Raw genomic sequence first — 6,091 nt, 5'->3', positions numbered from 1 at the left:
AGTGTTAAGGCCGATAACGTCACTAATCGATCGGCGAGGTAAGCGGAAGTCGAAGACGCGCGAGGAAACCATGAATGATTTAAGAACGGAGCCTAAATCTATATATTATCCTGAACGTATGACAGTCAGATACAGTCGGTTAATAAAAATATACGTAGGTAGTAAAAAATAAAATAAAATAGCTCAACAGTAACATTTTAGTGCGCTCAAGGGGATATTTATCACACACAAAAAACCGGTAATCCTATGTGTTCTTCATGATATATATAGGTAGGATATAAATGTTGAGCACCATAACGCAATAAGGATTACAGTTCATGAACGGGAATGCTGCATGAACATTACGACAACACAATATCTAACAGCAGGTATGGAATTATCATTTGACGACGATGAAGCGCGATACGAAGTTTATAATGATAGAAAAAAGAATATTTGAATTGTTTGCATTTTAATAGAGACTTTAATTAAATGAATTGAGTCGGTAGCACTGAACATAAAAAATGAGGATGGTGTTTTCTACATTAATTTTCTATATAGGATCATAATACATTAAAACATCCCTGAATTTTCATACGTTTTTTAAGAATCACGTTCTTTCAACTTATGTAATAATTTGAAGGTATGCTATGTTCTGGTATAGTTTATTTTTTTTCCTTAATTAACATCACATCTTATAATCGACAGTTATATCCAATTTAAGATGGCTTTGCCTGGCATGCAATACGGGTCGTTTGTAAATGTTTGTATGTTTTTGGGAGGTTGTGGTTTATTCGTTAGACATCTTGGCCTTTTTATAGTGTTGCGTTATCCAGATGTCTTAGTGAATCATTTGATTATCGGGAACGTTTAATTGGGGAGGTCTCATGATGCCCTAATGCATGTATTCTTTATTACTTACAACAAGAAAATGGATTGGTACTATCATGTACAAAACATATATAAATATATGTCAAATACGTATGACACAGTGATAATTTAAGCGTCCAATGAAAAAGTCAATATATCCGTGTTACATTTGCGCGAACACATCATTCAGGTACAGTTTCATTTTATGAAACTATTGTAGAAATATTCGCGATTGAGCTATATTGCGTTATCGTACACGAAAGTCTATATCTCGCAAAAAAATTTTTTTATGAAAAACTATTTAGACTGTTTACTGATTATGAAGGCGTCTTTCTTACTTTTACTTATATCATTTATTTGCATTAATTCGTCTATGTCAACATTTTTTTCAATAATAGAAGTCTAATACTTACATAGTTGCTAATATTTTTAGAGGTTTTAATTTGCTTATTTCGCGAATCCATCCAAATTCACGAAAGTTGATACTTCGCGAAATTAATCATATCCATAGCTTAGCCTGCCATAAATGATATAGATAATTGGCATACATAAACCCCTACCAGTAAGTTAATAACAGTAAATGTTACACCCGCAAAAATTGAACAACAATATAGTGTGTAATAATCAGTATCCCTTGTAAGCACAAGTATATGGTCAAGAAGTCAAAAGTGATTATTAAAAAATAAAAATGACATGAGCAAGTCTACATTCGCACAAGGAAGACTTGTGAGCCGATTTATCAACCTGTTATTTTTTTTATTACTTCACAAGATTTTATTGCATCTAAATCAATTAACACAAACATCTCATGGACTTAAAACGCTAGACATGAATCATAAGTTGTTGCAAACAATCATCCGAAATTAGAAAAGCTTATAATATATTGACGCGTTTGAAGTGTTGGAGCATTGTTAGCATAGTCCTTACAATTACAGATTTTTATTATATTATATTGAAAGAAAGTATCACCAAAACAAAAGAAGACATAATTTAGTGTAGCTATAGCACTGAAGAAGTAGCTCGTTGGCTGGTATATAAGGATAATATATAGCATATGTAAGTTGTCAACGTGGACAATTTTAGTGAAAAATTTAAACATAGTTAAGCTAACAAGCAAAACACTGTTGACCACAAAGGCTGCAGTTATAAACATGCGTGTTGATATACAATTTAAAATATGGATAATTCACTTGTCATACATACATCTTATTTATGCAGCGTAATGGTTAGGATCAAAGCGAAAGTCAAAAATGTATATAAATAAAATTCAATTTCGTGTTCAAACAAATGACGAACCAACAATGTCGGCCCATTCGATACGGAAACATGCTCGTCGTTAATTCATTACTGTCACCTTCATGTCGCTGGTAATCATTATATGTGGTTGGAGCAGTCGATCTCGTGGACGTTCATTGTTTTTTTAAACTAGCTATTGTAGTGCTATTTGAAATTTAAAATTGATATGTAATACATGTCTGTGGTATTTTTTATGTAGTCTGGCCAAATTTAAACTGAATGTGTAAGGCAATTTATTCTGGTATTTTAAACTCAGTAGACTAAATTGCAGAGAGATTTTGTTACATTTGACTATGATTATATATTAAGCTCGGTATCTGGATGTCCTGTCTAACTCTCTTATCTCGCTCCATGATCACACCAAATGATATGAACAAATTGAAGGACAATAGTTTTGTCCTGAATCTGCGAAATTATGAACATTTTAACAATGTATGGAAATATCGAGTGGTTAGATTCATATTTGAGTGGTTGTAGTATTAACGCACTCTTTACAGCCTGGGTCTTGTAAGGACCTTGTATGCTGTGTGTTTGTGTGAATGTCTCAACATTTATTTAGCATTTGCAAATGACATAAATGAATAGCAAATAAAGCCAATACAGTAAATTAAATGACTTACTACAGATGTAATAATACTAATGACTATAACATAAATGATTATTTAGAGTACTATTCAAGAATATGAAGTGTGAATTTGACAAAACCGCAAAAGAGAGCTAACATCCTATTAACAGATAGGGGCCACATGTATATATACTGTAGAACAACTACTTTTCGTGTGCTATTCAATTTCGCGTAATTCGATCTTTTTTATATGTCATTTCCGGGATTGATATTTCTCGTAGACAATGTATTACGTGAAATTTCCTCATCTATGAGATATTTCTTTAAGATGTGAACCAAGGTCATGTAATGACGACTTTCATTGAATGCTATGTAGTATGTGTGTGAAAGTATGCATGCGTTGTAAGATGTGGTATGTTTGTGTTGTGGTGTGTGAATGTATTATGTTTTGGGAGGCTGTGGTCTATTTGTTTATTATCGCGCATTGTCATCGAACGCTGTATGAAGATTTACAAAAGTTTATTTAAGTCGGATAATTACTACTAATATTACAAGAGATAGGATTGATATATCTAATTTCAACGTCTGAGACCGATTACATTGTACATTTATGTTGATTGTATAACTCGCGCTTCTTTTGCTGAACGTTGTATTAATGAAATAACTGCATCAGTCAATTCATATATTGTTCCCCTTTCTTTGGTATTATTACAACAGATGATTCAGTCTGGTTCAACTATTTAACGTATAATTTCTGCTGTTTGTTTTCCCCCAGTAGCTGGCTCTTTTAGCCATTATAGACGCATCTCATCTAAATTGGTATTACGCATTTATATCCATTTGCGTTTTAGTTTAACATTAAAACAATCATGAAATTGAAATTTATCAACATTATACATTCAGGTAAACGATATTTTCACCACCTTTAGACATTGTCAATAAATGAGCTCCTAAGCCCTGGATAATGATACAGACTAGTGAGAAAATGATGGGTCGTTTTGTTCTATTTTCACTATCCTCGATATTTCAGGGGTTACTATCACTATCCTTATATTCACCCATGGAGTATGCCATAGCGAAGTAGCAGGCATTTTTTCAGGCGAAAAATAATATTAGGAATCACTGACTGTACAGACAATCCTTTTGATGAGAGAGTGAAGCACAGCAGCTTCAAGGCCATATATTGTCCCTTCATTCGATGTTTTTTGATAAAGACAAGGGACCAAATTACCTGCCTCATACATAGTCACACACATATACTTCGGGTTTTCTACGACATGAAATACTATATGACGACAGTGATAGCAACTCATGGAATATGGAGAATGTTTTTTTATTCAATACGTCACTGAAGAACCATAAGTACTATTAAAATGGTGAGAGTAATTCAGTTGCAGAACACGGAAGTAATAACTTACTGGCAAAGTCATTATTTTGTCAACTTGTAAAGTACACAGTTCATTTCCCTGGGACTTGCTTGTTACTTAACAGCCAGATTTGTCTGACAGAATGCAAGAAATATTGTTGTTTTGACAAAATAAACGAAATGTATTACGTACGCTGGTATCATATATACCACAATAATCTGTCATACATTTTCGTCTCTACACGTCGCATACAAGGGAAACTCTAACTGTAGTAGATCGTCAGTAAAACCAACGAACAAATCGGCTAATATTCGAAGTCGATAAATTCCTACTTTCATTCTGACTCTATAAAATTGTCTTCATCGCATACATGGGAGACCCTAGTAATGATACGATTATAAGTAAATTGCAACGCACAAACCAGTTTACTTTCGCAGTAGAACATTCCCACAATTCCGGGTTCTGTAAAGTTTTCATCGCTTTTACCGTTTGAATGTGATTTTAAATGTATGAGCTTATCTATGTTATCTTCAGTTCGAGATGATAACTAGGGTAGACGATACGGTACCAACTGTCTTTCACGGCTACTAAATGTCGCGATTCCCATTTCAAACAAATGCCCGGAGACAAAGTTTCGCGGATTTAAAATTGAATTGAGATATGTTTTAATTCAATGGTCAAGAATAGTCTCAGATATTGATTCGCGGAGATGTACTTTTGCGAATTAACCTTGATCTCGAAGGTCGCGAAAATAAATCGCCCAGGGAAGAAAGTTTGTTTACAATATACTTAAGATCACTTAATGCGAAAGTAATTGTATGGTCTGGTTGACATTACAAGAGACAACGTGAAGTAATCAACTTTATAATAATCGTGTACTTAGGACAGGTCAGTTTTAAGTTGGTATATGCTATGTGTCTATAACTAACATATATACTGTTTATGATAAAATGAAGTAATGGACTTTATAATAATCGTGTGATAAGGGCAGGTCAGTATTAAGTTAGTATATGTTCTGTGTTTATTACCGTAACTAACATACATTATATTAGTTTATTATAACTATCTTAATTAGTGTGAATGGTAAAAGTATTCATTTCGATTTTTATTTCTTATTAATCTATTCTCCATCAACCGGTGTGTTTGAATAGCGCCTTGTCAAAGATTCAATAAATGACCTTATTTTCGGGGGCGATAAACATTTCGTGTCATATGCCGGGTCAATAACAAATTTTCTAAAAATTGTTTCAATAGCAGTTGTACTATATATTTGTTATTACTACGAGTAAGAAAATGAAATCTTTGCTTTCAAATTGGTTTATTCGATGTCATATCAATAACCAGGAACATTTTATAGTAATATCCAAATAAAACATATCGCCCAAGACACCTAAAAATGAAATCATCCACAATTGTCGCAGAAAAATGTGAAATTAACCGCTGCAAAACTAAATTTGTGTACAGTAAGGCCATGTTGTTTTGACGTGTTCATATACTGTGAGAATCGCTGTGGTGTTACAACACGAATGAGACGTTCATACGTGCTTTATAGTATTACAAATTCCGCAAGGAAGGAAACTGCTTCGAAAATCACCCAGCTTTGCATTCCAGCTGGTCACATTATTCTGGAAATGGGCGAACCAGTCGTCACATATCCGATTATATTCACGTTTGACATGAATAAAAACTATCCTTTTATAGACTTTGGTGTGTCCTGGCTCAGAAGGAGAACCCTCAGCATTAGTCATAAAGGAATCAACATGAAATCATTATGTGAGACAGAGCCATAAGAAGGACGACACACACTGATTGAGAGGAAGGTTGTGGTCATAAGAAGGACGGCACATGCTGATTGTGAGGAAGGTTGTGGTCATAAGAAGGACGGCACACACTGATTGTGAGGAAGGTTGTGGTCATAAGAAGGACGGCACACACTGATTGTGAGGAAGGTTGTGGTCATAAGAAGGACGGCACACACTGATTGTGAGGAAGGTTGTGGTCATAAGAAGGACGG

This window comes from Argopecten irradians, chromosome 16, assembly GCF_041381155.1.
Source record: "Argopecten irradians isolate NY chromosome 16, Ai_NY, whole genome shotgun sequence".
Taxonomy (NCBI): domain Eukaryota; kingdom Metazoa; phylum Mollusca; class Bivalvia; order Pectinida; family Pectinidae; genus Argopecten; species Argopecten irradians.
Note: the sequence above shows the minus strand (reverse complement) of the source record.